A 16,471-nucleotide genomic window follows, 5' to 3' on the forward strand; every position below is an offset into this window, starting at 1 on the left:
CGGGCCTAGCAGAGTGCTAGCCTAGAACTCTACCAACGAGGAACTGAGATATTGAAGAACAACGGCATTTTCCGACGTAACGTAAAGTTGACAAAACATCGGCAAAATCCAGAGGGTCACCTTTTAATCATTCCTTTTGGAAACCATACTTACTATCCAAAGGAATTGGTTTGACTCAGGGTGTTTACGTAAAGTATGAAGGGAGCAAATATTTCTGCATTTGGCAGGGTAAATGAAAGCTTAAATTACTGAAGAAAAATAATTTCAAAAGTTTGTTACAAATTTCAAGAAGGAAAAACAACATGTGGTTTAGGAGTTTAATATACATAGAATCATTTCAGATCAGAATGATTAGAACAAAAATATCAGGAGTGTGAGGGTGTTCTTTGAAGTATATATGGAGCGAAGAAAGTTAGAGACTAGAGAAGTATGATACGCCAGTGACAGCTGGAAGAAAAATGGAAAGCGCCAGTGCTTTAAGAAAAACTGGAAATATAAAACTAGTATGTTAGTGTGCAGGTCTGAGTGCTCAGTGTATATATGTATATATATATATATATATATATATATATATATATATATATATATATATATATATATATATATATATATATATATATATATATATATATATATATATACTGTATGTATATATATATATATATATATATATATATATATATATATATATATATATATGTATATATATATATATATATATATATATATATATATATATATATATTTATATATATATACACATTTTTTATATATATATACTTTTTGTGTATATGTATAATGCATCATAATAAGGTCTTTGACCTATGAAAATAAGGTGAATGAATGAGAATTGCCTCCGGGTATGGAAGCGCCTAGGCTGGGCTCGTACTCGACTGTTATTGGTAAACAAATGAGAGAGGTAAAAAAATCCGTTGATGAAAGGTTGTTGCCTTTTTGCAAATAGAAAGGTCATAAGGTTATGGAAGGGCATTAGTGTTATCGAACTTTAAAGTAGAAGGAACAACAGGGAACGCAATAGCGAACTGGAATCAATGTAGAGCGACTTAAGAAATTACCTGTTATTAGTGGAATGAACAAGATTCGGTATTGAACTTGGTTGTTTTGTCATCGGAATGAAGTACCTTCACTGGGAAATGATACTGCAAAGTATGATGTTTGGAAATAGTGCCGATGGTCGAGAAGTATTTTGAAATAACGAGGACTTAGAGTTAATTCTAAGGTAGCCATTTGAAACTGTGCAAAGAAACTAGCCATCGTGTCTTCTACAGACATGTTTCGGGATAAATTGAAGGCCTATTGAAAATGTATTTTTGATAAAGGTTCAGTATTTGAGTAAGCTCTGAGTGACTTTTTCTAATGATGATAAGTTGAGATTGGTGTCAAGTATGGAAAAGTTTGTATGGTGTGTAGCGCACTGCTTGGCAATATAGACGTGTCGAGTTAGACCCCACATATTACTAGTCTTGGGTAAACTGTCCTATAGACATGTCTAAAATAAGTTCGAACCAAACTTCTCTTGGTTTATAATTTCAGATTGGGTATTCAGTATTAATGGTATTCGTTAGTGACGGATAATCACAGGTCTTCTCCCACGTGAAATTTACACTTGTTTTTATTACCGTTGACACATGGATTAATGCACACGCGAAGATTCAAAGCCTAAGTCCCTTGTAAAGTATGAAACTGTCTATAAATAGCATTGTTCATTGCCTGGTTTCCTTATGGTCTATAACTGCTTCCCCCCCTTGAAAAAAAAATAACTAAAATATCATTAATTATGCTTGGTCAAATAGGATATGAAACTGTCGACAAAGAACGTTCAGTGAATGGGTTCCTTTTACTGCAGAGTTGTCATGATCATCGCCTCCAATGCCGCGTGACGTAAAGACCGCCGCCCTCTGTTAAATTCTGCCTCTCATGTCTTTCCTACGCTTTATTTGCCAGAAATATCCACTCGTCTCCAGCCTCTCATCTCAAAGTTCCCGTTCAAGTAGGCATTGGTCTTCTAGCTTCTCCGGTTCCCACAGGAGTCCAGGTGACACTATCACGTACAGCTCTCCCAGGGGTTGTGCGAGGGACAAGGCCAGGTCATCCCCATCTCCTTTCATCGGTATCTCTTCTACAAATAGAACCTCTGTAATTTTCTTTATATTATCAGTTCTAACCATCTCGCTATCTGAAGCTTAATGTTCTTCTCAAGTTTTATTCTAGCAATGACAACATTTTTAAGATGCATGATTAATTTCAGACTTTTACTTATGTCGATGAAATAGATCGTACATATGTCCATGAAATAGATCGTACTAGACTTATAATCTTACTTTCGTATGCATTTTTCATCTAATTGATTTACAAATCGTATTTAGCCTACTTATTGTTTTATTTGTTCTTTTTAGCATTTAAATAAATTCCAACTTAAAAGAACCTGGACAGGACATCAGTGTTCCTAATATTTGAAAGATTGAATCTCACTGATCCTTTCGCCATCTAAATAATAATAATAATAATAATAATAATAATGAAATGAAAAAGTAAACCAGGCTTCAATCATGATTATTACTCATTCTTGCAAGTGGTAGCCATCACTCCAATTTATCAAGCAGGTATCGCTTTGTGCGCGCTCGAATGTAGGCATGGAATGAAATACTTTTATCGGAAAACGATTGAATGAAAGTATTGTTAAGGAATTGCATTAATTCTAAGGAGGGTCATTTGAAAGCGTATATGAAGAAACTAGCCGTTGTTTCATTTACTCAGCACCGAAATGCTTGTCTATGAACCTCACTTTAAGCCAAATACAAGCCTTAGCTGTCAACTAAACTAACTTCGTTTTACGTACATTGTTTCAATATTTGAGAGTTGAAAAGTTGGTGCGCATTTGCTATAAAAACGTCTCGATATAAATCAACTTCATCGAAACGTACAAGACTTACAGCAACCGCCATAGAGGCTGCCATAGAGTTCCTTTCACATTTAATACCCTTCGACGTATCTTCAAAAGCCGCGTCTGTAAAAGTTTCACGTTCGCGGGAAATGTAATTTGTCGTCCTTGGTTTGTACCAGCGGTACAGAGCACTGCGGCAAGGTCGATGTTCAAGTCTGTGAAATATTAGTAACAGAGCGGAACTGCAAAAGGAATGAAGGAGGGTATTCAGAGTGAGAGGATGTTGGATGCTTCGTAAAACACTCCTGCTTGACCCCGGTTACATAACTCGGAGCGCCATCTAGTATTTAAGCCGGTTAGCGGGAATCCGATTCTGACCTTCAAATGTTTTTTGCTCTAGGGAGTGAAATCCATTGCATTACAATTAATTCTGTTACGGAACAACCTTTGCATTTTGCCATAATGCGAAAAGAAAAAATTATGACAAGGCATTTGACCTGTATTATAAAGCATTTAGGAATATTGGAAGTTATTTGATTACCTTTATAATATGGTGTACGTAACCAAATGTTTATTTATACATCTGTGGATGGTGCCATCAGCCACCTTCCAAATGCGTTGGCTTTTGCTAGGTCTGTGGAACACACTTTGTCTACCCAAGACATTCTGAAAATATAACAAAAATCACTTCAAGAATGAAAGAACCAATAGTGTATAAAAACACAGTATATATATAAACGTATGTTTGTATGCATGTGTGTGTGTATGTATATATGTACAGTATATATATATATATAGTATATATATATATATATATATATATATATATATATATATATATATATATATATATATATATATATATATATATATATATATATATATATATATATATATATATATATATATATATTGTCAACTGGAGTGACTTAACGGCTGACCTATGGATCTTCTGGTATAAATACCTCTTTTCTGTAACTTTTTCTCAGTCACTATTTGCTTGAGGAGAGAGACAGTTTGGTTTCTGAAATATAGCCTTTATCTTCCACATTTTGGCATTCTGTGAGCTCCCTTATATTTGATGGAATTCTGTTTTAACAGAAAATATTTCACAGTCATATATATATATATATATATATATATATATATATATATATATATATATATATATATATATATATATATATATATATATATATGTGTGTGTGTGTGTGTGTGTGTGTGTGTGTGTATTGCAGAACTCACGCTTTTTTGTCCTGAGTAATTACTATATCGTACGCAATATCAAATGATTTTGCGTGTAAATTTTCAATATATTGTTATGACTTTGAGTTAAAAAGACTAGTTTTCATCAAACTGTTTCAATATTTTGTTTTTATTCGTTTAGTAAAAGCTTGAATGATTACATTGTAACATTGTTAGGTTTCAGTTTATTTGATTGCCAACTATATTGCTTATCATTGCTGTGGAGAATAATTTGAAAATATAAGATTTTCATCAATGTGTAAGTAGTTGTTTCTTGTTAAGGGAATCTTGTTCAGTGACTTCAGATGTAGGCTATTCAACAGAGAAAGCGGAGCTCTCTCTCTCTCTCTCTCTCTCTCTCTCTCTCTCTCTCTCTCTCTCTCTGTAATGTACAGCGTTCCAGCCTCGTAAGTACAGCATATTATAGCAAGGGACCCCAGAGCGCTAGTAAGACGCTAGGCTTAGCGGCATTTGCAACAGGTATATTACCTTGTGTTATTACGGAATCCAACGCTTTTTATTTTTTATTTTTTTTAAATGGTATGACCATATTTTTTCTCTTTCGTGCTGTTTATGTGGGTGTGTTTATTAAAGCCTTTTGTGTAATTACGCATTTTTCTGATATATAATATATATACAGTATATATATGCATATATGTGTGTATGTAAATATATATAAATATAAATGTATATATATATATATATATATATATATATATATATATATATATATATATATAATATATACTGTATATATATAATATATATATATATATATATATATATATATATATATATATATATATATATATATATATATATATATATATATAAAGGCAATGCCACGAAGGAAAGAGAAACGACGGATTGGTGCTAGGCCTTTCGACTTACTGTCCTTTAATTAGTAGGGCGTTAGAAATGCAAAAATAAGGTTACAAATAAAGCTCTTATAAATGATAGATGGGGATTATAAAGGAAAATATGTACCTGGAATCCAACACAGTTGAAGAATTAGTAGACCTACCAAAACAGGATAAATATTTAAGAGGTTTTACAAAAGATTAGGCCCAACAGCTCACCAGCAGTGACCAGTCAATTAAAAGGTTATACAGGGAATGAACTGACCACCAAAAAATGACCGTGAAAAGAATAAACTGATTACATATGTTATAAAAGTTACTTTATATATATTTTCTACGTATTCGTATGTTTAATATATTTTTTTGTGAAAATGTTCACTTTGTAAGAATTGTTATTGTTTACCAAAGGAGAATTATTGAGCTGTACCTTTATAAAATATGTAATCAGCTTATGCTTTCCACGGTTATTTTTTGTTGCTCAGTATCCTGTATAATCTTTTAATTGACTTGTCCCTGCTGGTGAGCTGTTGGGCCTAATCTTTTGTAAAACCTCTTCAATATTTACCCCTGTTTTGGTAGGTCTACTAATTCTTCAACTGTGTTGTATTCCAGGTACATATTTTCCTTTATAATCCCCATCTGTCATTTATTCGGCCTTCTTTGTAAACTTATTTTTAGATTTCTATCATTCTGCTCAGCAAAGGACAGTAAGTCGAAAGGCCTAGCACCACTCCGTCGTTTCACTTTGCTTCGTGGTATTGCCTTTGTTTATTACAGTATGTCATCATGTTCCATATTTTCGTGATTCAGTTATGAATATATATATATATATATATATATATATATATATATATATATATATATATATATATATATATATATATATATATATATATATATATATATATATATATATATATAAATTTATATATATATATATATATATATATATATATATATATATATATATATATATATATATATATATATATATATATATATATATATATATATATATATATAATATATAATCAAATACAAATGTCGCTTAATATCAAATTCACGCTACCTTCGTCGACAATTCTCCGTCGTAGATATTCCCGAGGTAGCGTGAATTTGATATTGCGACATTTGTAGCTTCATGATTGTATATAAATCACGGTGTGATAAAAAATTCAAATATATATTATATATATATATATATATATATATATATATATATATATATATATATATATATATATATATATATATATATATATATATATATATATATATATATATATATATATATATATATATGCAACATAGATACATACCCTGCATGCGTCTGTCTCTCTTTCTCTGTGTATCTATTCATATAGATTTATGTATTTGTGTAGCTGTGTTGAATTATAGTTATAGCTAAGATGTGTTCCTTATTTGCTCGTATATCCAAGTCCGCTGACCCCGCCGTATCGACTTTTAAGCGTGAAACAAACATCGCATGCTCTTTCGTATAATTTTAATAGCTCTACACTGGCTTGACTTTTGTAACTTTCAAAGTAAAAGCAGTTGTTTAAGTACAAAATACATTTTACTAGGTATTGAGGATCTCATTATTTGTTAATATCAGAAAAATTAATTTTTAGCCATTTTTATTTTTAAATCAATAAAAATCAGTAAATGAATTTCACTGGCAAATGTGTAAATTGGCCTTAGCTTTTGAATTCTTTAGCCCTAATGCAACTGCGATCTACTAAAATGAGTCACGAGAGCTGAAATATTTTGTTCGACATCTTGGAATGGCGTCAGAAGCAGTGAGCCTTAACTTACTTTCTCGCCCCCATGAGCTGAGAGAGGTTTCTCCTATCTTAGGCGAAGGGTCATCGATGCCTATAATACGAGTCCAGGTTCCTGTTATGTTCTGAAATTGTCCTCTGGCGACATTTAGTCACTGTTCCTCGCAGCATATCAATAGTTGAAAGTACCTATTTCGAGTGCACAGTATGGCTTTGTTTAAAAAAAATAAAACTACTAAAATAACCTTTTATGGTTGAAAAGTTGATTTACAAAAAATGGTGGTAAACTATAGAAAATAAGGTATATTTTTATGTATTGATATTAGCACTTGCGACAAGTCGTTGGCCAATGTAGTCTTACCAGTTGCTTGTGAGTGTATATATGCAGTACACACACACACACACACACACACACACACATATATATATATATATATATATATATATATATATATATATATATATATATATATATATATATATATGTATATATATATGTAGAGCCTCGATGGCTCAAGTTACAGCAGCAGCTTCGGACTTCACACCAGAGAGGCAGACACTTTGCTATCCGTGTAGACATCCCGGGATTATATAATCATATTTGCTATGGATGTTATAAATATATATTGGGTCTGGTATGATACATATATATATATACAAAAATAATAAAAGCACGTTAAAAGAAAAAAAAAAAAAGAAAAGAAAAGATGTATATATATATGTATGTATATATCGGCTGACTTTTTTATCTGAATAGTATGCCATTATTTTTTCATTTATTTTTTTTATTATGTTTTCAGGAATTTTATTTTTTAGGTATTTTATTCTTTAGAAGCTTGTTTGGCAAGTAAGTATCCCATTGTTGGTTTAATACAGCTGTATGAAACTGACTGTCACAAGTACTGTGCTTTTAGTCTCATTACTAAACACATATCTTAAACAAGGAGAAACCCACCCCCCGGAACCTAGGAGTAATAGGCTTGAATCAACACACATTGGAAATACAGATTTAATTGTCTACATCTGGATTTGTGCATAGCTATATCTCCATACATGTGTCCCGAGAGATTCTTCGTCATAGGTGTACAGAACTGGCAGCTCGAATACCCTTTGTTAAGCAGAGGTTTCGAAGTTTCCTTTGCAAAAGTTAGCTAGGTTTGAAAGGTGTAACTGGAGGAAAACCTCGCAGTTGCACTGAGTCAGTTGTTAGGAGAGGGTGGAAAGTAAGATGGAAGAAAGAGAATATGCAAGGATTTCAGCATGCCTTCAGCCCCTAGCTGCAACCCTTTCGTTCCTTTTACTGTGCCTCCTTTCATATTCTCTTTCTTCCATCTTACTTTTCACTCTCTCCTAACAATTGTTTCATTGTGCAACTGCGAGGTTTTCCTCCTGTTACACCCATCACACCTTTCACTGTCAATTTCCGTTTCAGCGCTGAATGACCTCATAGGTCCCAGTGCTTGGCCTTTGGCCTAAATTCTATATTCAATTCAGTTCAGTTCATAAGTTAGCTAGGGAACTGCTTGATTCCTCATCTCCTTGCACGGGCGTGTTAACTTTTGGTGAATAGTATTTTTTGGTAGGTATGGTTGCATTAAAAAGGTCATCATGTGGTTAAATTGCTAATATATGTAAATCTTGTTTACATGCCAATAGACGTACACACACACACACACACACACACACACACACACAGCGCTTGCGCTCTGCGGTCAAGTCATTCACTGATCATAACTGGATGATTTAGAAGATGAAATATGTTGCTGATTTTAAGTTAACGCAATTTATGGGTATTTTGTTACAAGTTTATCGTTCCTGTTTACATCCAAAACTATTAGAAGGATAAAAAAAAAAAAAAAAAAAGACTGTTCTGTCTTATACGTTCAAGCGGTATTCCAAATGTTCGTTGTTGGTTTATGCAAATGCCATCACTGTTATGGGAACAAGGAAAATGTTTAAGAGAAGTTTAAATTGTTGTGTTGCAGATGTTTTAGAATCTACCTTACTTGAGGGGAAGGTGTGTTCTCAACCCAAATACTGTAGATTTGGGCCTATGGTCTATTTCGATTGAGACAGATCGAAACAGGAAAACATAACTAAGAGTACAGACCACACAGTCAGTGAAAGAGTGGACATAATGACACAAAAGGGACATGCTGTGTGCTTGAAGAGATTTGATTCAACCTTTTGAATAAAATGCGGCTTTAAAATATTCACTTTGGATCAGGCAATAGAAGTTTTATAACGTTTAGAATTACTGTCTTAACTGCAGGAGTTGATTAAGCACAAAAGAAGAGTGAATATTTTTTTAATTATGTCACGGACACATAACCACTCAACTGTAGAAAGTGTTTCAAGCATACGAGGGTAAATGTAACTGTTGTAGGAGGTAAAAGCAGTCAAATGAAAGAGCTAATAAAGAATTGTAGACGGTGGAAAAAGAATGGGATGTGCAGACAGCCATCACTTCAAAGAATAACAACTCTACAGTATGTGGTTCGTAACGATGCTATAGGAAATTTTAACGAAAATATGAAGGATTTTTCTATTCGGTTAATAAGTTTTTTTGTGGATATAAGGATTTTCTGCATTTTCAGTTTAATTTGGAATGATAGACTTTGAAAAGACTCCCTAGTATTGAAAGAAAAGTGTTAATTAGGTTTTGCGTTTTTCAGTGATTGACTGTAGTGGCTGATATTTTCCTCACGATCACATTATGCACAGCCCTTTAAACGAGTTTCCAAAGCTGAAGCAAAATTTCGTTCATTTATTGAATGTCGTTTAATAAGCATAAATATATAATATTTTCCCACCGCATCTTGTTATGAATGTGTACTTGCACGTCATCCAATATTCTAGACGGAGAAGCATCTCTATGAGGAGGTTAGCGTGTGTTCTTGAGAGAATCAGAAGTTGAAAGGCTGAGTCCAACAGCTGCGGAACTCCAGAAATGACGACAATGATGTTAATTATTTTGCCCTCGATAAGTGATATTAGATGGCGCGTAGAGAAAGACTAGAAATCTGGTAGCGGAGAGGGAGGTAAGAGAAAGGGTCCCCGGGTTCTGTTGGAGAAGGAAGCTTGAATAGGCAATGTGATACATTCCATTAGCTCCAGAGGTGTCCTAAGTATCACTTGAGAGAGAGAGAGATTCTGTCGGCACCCAGAACATCCTTATGAGAAGCAAATAGATTGAACTTACGATGAAGTTGAGAGCTTGCGAATTAGTCATTAGACATGAACATGCCAGATGATCAGATCACTGACACTAAGAGTAGAGAGTTAAAATTTTATTTTGATTTCCTATATTTTCTGGCTTATCATTGGCACTGTGGACCCTCTGCGTACGAGGCATGTTTTTTCTTGAAAGCCAAATTCTTTATCCCATTTAGAAAAGGTTGAGTCATTGATTTCGTTAAACTGGCGTTACTGCAACTGTGATCATCGACGCTGTATCAAAGTTTTAACAAGTATGCTTAATTTCTTTCTAAAACTAAAAGGAAAGTGTTATTTTACTCTCTTACAATTTGGTTTAATATATAATTCTTTGCAGTTCTTTGTTATCATTAATAATTTTTCCTGTATGCAACGCACAATGGAGACTCGAGCACAGGCAAGCTGGAGTTTGCAACAAAATCACGATGTGCTCGTAATCAACAACCTGATAATCCCACGCAGCATTCCGCTGGCATGGAATAATTCTCTCTCTCTCTCTCTCTCTCTCTCTCTCTCTCTCTCTCTCTCTCTCTCTCTCTCTCTCTGCGCACACACACTCACACACTCGAACGTTATTGCTTCCCTTGTCTCCGTAGAGATGCAGGGCCAATTTAGATAGAACAATTAGGAAAGGATTGATTAGACTGTTGGGGAAGGGTTGGTCGGTTGGAAGTGAGGGTATCGGGGGGTATCAGGAAGGAGAGGGTATCTGGGGTATCGTCTCGGTTGGAAGGTGAGGGTATGAGGGGCATCTGGATAATTGCTGTAATTATGGAAGGACAGTGCCGATACTTTTAACGTTATGGGTGTTTTGTATTTTTCCTTCGTTATATATTTTTCCCCTTGTCTTTATTACCTGGCAAGTTCTTTCCTTTGATAGACCGTGCCGTAAAGAACATTTTTCTCAGCAACCCGACTCTCAGATGCGGTGATAAATGTTATTTTCCTGTTTGTCGACGCGATCAGTTCCCCAGGATATGTGGCTAAATGGATCAGTTTTCTATCGAGTTTAAAAAAGAATGACTATCTGTCTGTGGGATCGGTTTTCTTCTTTCCAAACGAGGTCGCGTCTCTTTCAGTTCATTTTATTATCTTTTGTAGTGGATTATATTTAGAACTGCAGTTATTGAAAAAGGGAGTTCGTGGATGGGATTCATAACCATTTTTCGTTATTGGGCCAGAGTTCCTTTATGTTTTCGTTTTGGGTTTTGCTCTTCTAATTTCTTTAGAACTTTTGTAGGGCATGTAGCGGTTCGTCACGTGGGCACTCATACACTGTATTTTTCTTATTCATAGCTTCTTTAGCAGCAAATGTCATATAATACAATATGAACATTGAAGCTAAAATACAGTTGTTAGTAATATTATATCTTGAACTTAGATATTGTGGTTACAAATGATATTGGTGAAAAAGAATTTTTACTACATTTGGTAATGCAGTTTGTGTCATTTACTTTAATGTGATATAACTGTGTTGAATATTTTGGCAATTACTGTATTAGGCCAATTCATTTATGTTTTCTAGATAATACAGGCGAGAAATTCTCGTTAGAGGGTGCATGTTAAACCGGGTTCAGTATAATGCTGAAGAAAAAGGCCACAGGAACTATTAACTAGAAGTATTTTCTCATTCTGTCACTAATATTTCTCTACACTACTTTAGCGTAACCTTGTATGTATTCAGTATTCAGCGCGAGGAGCCATTCGTATAGAGCAGACCCAAAGAGAACCTTAATTTGCTGAGCAAGTTTGCAAATGAACTGTATTTGATGTAGGCTGTCAGAGGCAAACCTTTTTCCAGAACCTGTCAGTTTCAAATCGGCTCATGTATGATAATTTTATCATTGCGAGCTTTATACATTGTTTTGTAAAGAATGGTTATTTCATAACCAATAAGCTTTTTCCCCAGAATAAGGGTGGCTCTAGTGAAAACAGAACAGCAGTCACATCCCTCTTCACCATTCGACAGCAGAACCAAGGAAGAACTTCCTTTGCAATAACTTTGGGAACATTAACCTCTGCGTATATCTGAAGAAAGCTGAAGGCGAGCATATTTTGATGCCTCCCACTCTTCAACATTTCATTTGCCCTCCTCACATCTTTAGCAGTCTCCTCCACTAGGTTTTTGAAATATATGTTAACATTTCCAGTTTTTGCATTATTCAAACTTCATCTCTTCATCCTACGTCCAGGACTTGTGGAAAATGCTCATTCCGAAGCTGCAGTCCAGTCAGTTCTGTGGAACTTTGCCCTCTTATTCGTCCTCAAATCTCTTTGCATCTCATATGCGTTACCACTGTTTGTTTGCGTAGCGTATTTTCAAATCTGTTTTTGCTTAACTCCGTGTACCAATTTTGAATTATGATCGTACTTTTTTTGAATTACATGTTTTGCAAAATCTAAGGTACGGTGTCATTTTTCTTTATCATACGAAAAGTCTTTTGATTAGAAATTTTCTTAATGCAGAACATAGTCATTATTATTGAAGGATATCTTTCATGGTGTTTTTTCGACTGAATTCTTGACTCTCGATAGATCCTCACGATCGAAATGAAGTTGTCAAAGGGCTTCATTAAAGAAGCAGACGCCATGTTCATTCAGTATCATCGTTATATTCTTCATCAATACGTATAATTATTATCATTTGTGAGAGAAGCTTCGTGTTGTTTTTGTACTGACGTCTAGTGGTACTTCAGAATTCGATCATGTTATGCTATGTATTCTGCGCATTTATTGACAAACAGGAATTCTCATATAATGAATAACGATGGAATTTCACAACAAACGCATCTCCCAGCCCCGACCTCTCTCTCTCCCCTTGCAGTGAATGCAAGTCGACCCGAAAAGGGAAGCAGTGCAGTATTGCTCAACCACCCGCTCTCAATTCGTGTTTATTGGGAAAGAATGCAATCGTAAATTATTTCAGTCTGCCTGCCATTAATTATGAGCTGTAACTGAAAGCTGTTCTTGTTTTTTTTTCATATGCTGCCATTAATTCACTCGTACATGGTGCGTCCATGTTAAATTTAGACTCTGTGTTTTTGGATTATGGTTTATCATTATTTTTCCCGTATTCAAATAATACAGGCGTGCTTTTTCCGATCGCAGTATTAATTACTTGAACGCTTTCTCTCACAAGTCAGTGATTAATTTTGTCCTGCGATTCGAGCATATGGCCTCGCTAATCTGCAATTCCAAAGATGCCATCTCTTTCACTGAGCATTTAACAAGTATTGGTAATGCTGGTTAAGGTTGTGTTGTGTGATTTGCAAAGGTTCAGCATCTGATTTGTTTTGTGGCTTTTTCTAATTTGAGCTTTTGTTCAATAAATCGGGAAGCTTCATTGCTGTGTGCATCTTTACCCTTTCTTTGCGAAAGAGATGATATCTTTCAAGCATTTCAGTTTATGCTGAGAATAATGTACAATTTACATTTATTACATGTACTCTGCCGCTTACATGATATTGGAAATCGAAACAGACTAGTCGATCAGACCTTAGTAATCTAAGAATCGCGTGGAATTATCCCCTTTGGTTCAGAGGAACCCTTCCCAGTTCTCAGTGTCGGACGTATACCTTAATTTTCAAACCGGAAAACTATTTTATGCAAACAGATATTCATATTTATGGAAGGAAACATAACTAGACTTTCTTCAAAGTAATTTCAAGATGTAACGGCGGGGATTGCTTTTTTGTCAGCCATATTCTGAGTAGTGAAATTTTCGCAGCATGGAGAGCGTCTCTCGCCTTTCTGAGAATTATGCCTTATTGACTCATACGTGCGGAGCGTAGTATAAGGTTTCGTAGTATCAGAGGCGTATCACGGGTTTCTGGAAATTGTTGTTGACTCTCAGTATTTTGACGCTTGTAGGTACGTCTCTCTTATGGTGTGGATCTAGATCTTGGTGTGGATGATCATTATGTAGACGCCGACGAGACGGCATCTTGATATCCCTTCCAGGCAAAGGCCAGATGAAAATAAAGAGTTAGACGAGGGACGGATAAAAGAAGTGGTACTTACGTGAAGCGAATGATAGAACCGCCTCTTACAAGGTGGAAGCGTCGTACAAGGTTCGAGGAGGAGGGAAGCAGGCGGCGGTCAAATATTGTATACAGATTTTAATGGATCTTTTTTTTTTTTTGTCTAACATTGGGTGATATGTGCACGATTATGCGTACTTTTGTATTTTTCAAGTTACATGGTGGTTGGAGGTTTATTTGAGCATTCGTTTATATGGAAAGGTTACGGGAATCTTTTAATTGATTGTTATACGTGTGTCATGACTGTTGTACCTTTGTTTGATACAGACGTTGTCATACCTTTGAATGTTCCAGTCAGCAGAACGAACATTCGGCTGGTGAAACTACATTTATGGTTGACCAGAAATGTTCGCTTCGGAACAGGCTAAAACTGTATAGATTCCAAACGCTTGAACATACATACGTGATTATTATCATGTCAGTGCAAGCACTGTTCATCTATTTGTGAGTTATATGCGCAATTCAGGATTGATCGTGTCCTTCAAAATATGATATTTGCTTCGGATTGTGCCATCATATTTCATTTTTCCTGATTGCCAGATTACTTCCAAGTTGATGGCAGAAACGTTTGACGAGGAATTGGCGAGCTGGAAAAAATTCGGTTATGCTTCGCATGTATGTATGTTACGGGTCAAATTTCTTGCCATACTTTCTACCTGTATAGGTTGCATTGTAAACTGAATATCATCAGAATTTCAGTTAGTTCTTACCATGGGTCACCAATCTGTATGGTGCCGTATATATATACTATATATATATATATATATATATATATATATATATATATATATATATATATATATATATATATAATCATATATATATATATAAGTACCTGGTTATTACAGCTCTTCCTTGGGTTATTAGTCGGGAGAGTAGAGTTGTGCCTAGCACTCGCTAGGCCCGAGTTCGACTCTCCGGCTGGCTAATGAAGAGTTAGAGGAATTTATTTCTGGTGATAGAAATTCATTTCTCGCTGTAATGTGGTTTGGATTCCACAATAAGCTGCAGGTCCCGTTGCTAAGTAGCCAATTGGTTCTTAGCCACGTTAAATAAGTCTAATCCTTCGGGCCAGCCCCAGAAGAGCTGTTAATCAGCTCAGTTGTCTGGTAAAACTAAGGTATACTTAACTTAACCTGGTTATTACACAACTAATCACAGAATTCAAAAATTTACCTGAACTCTCATAACAATAAAAATTACAGCAGAGTGCTCTAAAGGTAACAGTGACCCCTTAAAAAGCTGATTAATCACGTGAAAAATCAAACTAAGTTTATCAAAACTAGTGTGGGGTATCAACAATTAAACAAGAAACATACTAGAGTAAAAGTGCATCACTCCATCAAACAACTTTAATTGTTTCCCTGGTCTTAATTCACTTCAGGAAAACTAAAGGAACACAACATGTTTATAACTTTGCCTTATGCACACAAATAATCCTATTCACTGAGGGTCAGTAAATGAAACACTGTTTTTTTTTAAATTTTAAATACAAAAATTTATTTTTAATTTCAAAGCTTATAATTAGAATTCACAATCTGAAAAACTTTACTATTACTTAAAAACAACACAAGATTGAATTAATTCTTGAATTAAATGAGAGAACAAAACTAAATCACAAATATTTAGTTTATCAATCAGTTAAATTAATCAAGGAAAATTTAAACTATTAAGAATTACTCAAGATCTGAAAAGAAAATCTTAGTAAATGAAAATTAAATCAGTGTGCAATGTTAAATTATCAAGAAATATTTAAAATGCTAAGTAAATAAATGTTAAATCATCATATATAAAATGTGAAAAATCAAGAGATTGCAAACACAATAACACAAAAATACACAAAGATTTACCAATGATAATATGACTAAGGCAAAATTTCCCTAATATACCTTATTATACCATGTTAATAATAAGTAAAATTCACTTTACCTTACCAAGTATGTGAAAACTTTACAAAAATGTGCTGCTGCTTGAGAACAAAACACTTTTTTGTTAGGGGCCTAACAAAAAAGTGTGTTTAAAATGCTACTGCATTGAGATTTTAAAACACATTTTTTTTGTGTTGAATTTTACTTTTACTTAACATGGTATAATAAGGTATATTAGGGAAATTTTGCCTTAGTCATATTATCAGATCTCAAAAGCTAAGATTAATACCAGTGACCACACAAGTATTTTACGTTAATAATTTCCCTGTTTTGAAAAGAGAGAGAGAACGAGAGAGAGAGAGAGAGAGGGAGCCACACCAACTGTCTCTAAAATCAGAATGAACAAACCTTAGGATTCCAGCAAGAAATGAAACAATCAAATGACATGTTGGGACCAACTAGCGCGTTAGAACAATACGTGATCAGAGCAATGCAGTTTTACATAACATGACATAATTGATTGAGACATGTGCATTTACTCTCAAAAAGGTACACG

The sequence above is a fragment of the Macrobrachium rosenbergii genome, chromosome 5 (assembly GCF_040412425.1).
Source record: "Macrobrachium rosenbergii isolate ZJJX-2024 chromosome 5, ASM4041242v1, whole genome shotgun sequence".
NCBI lineage: Eukaryota > Metazoa > Arthropoda > Malacostraca > Decapoda > Palaemonidae > Macrobrachium > Macrobrachium rosenbergii.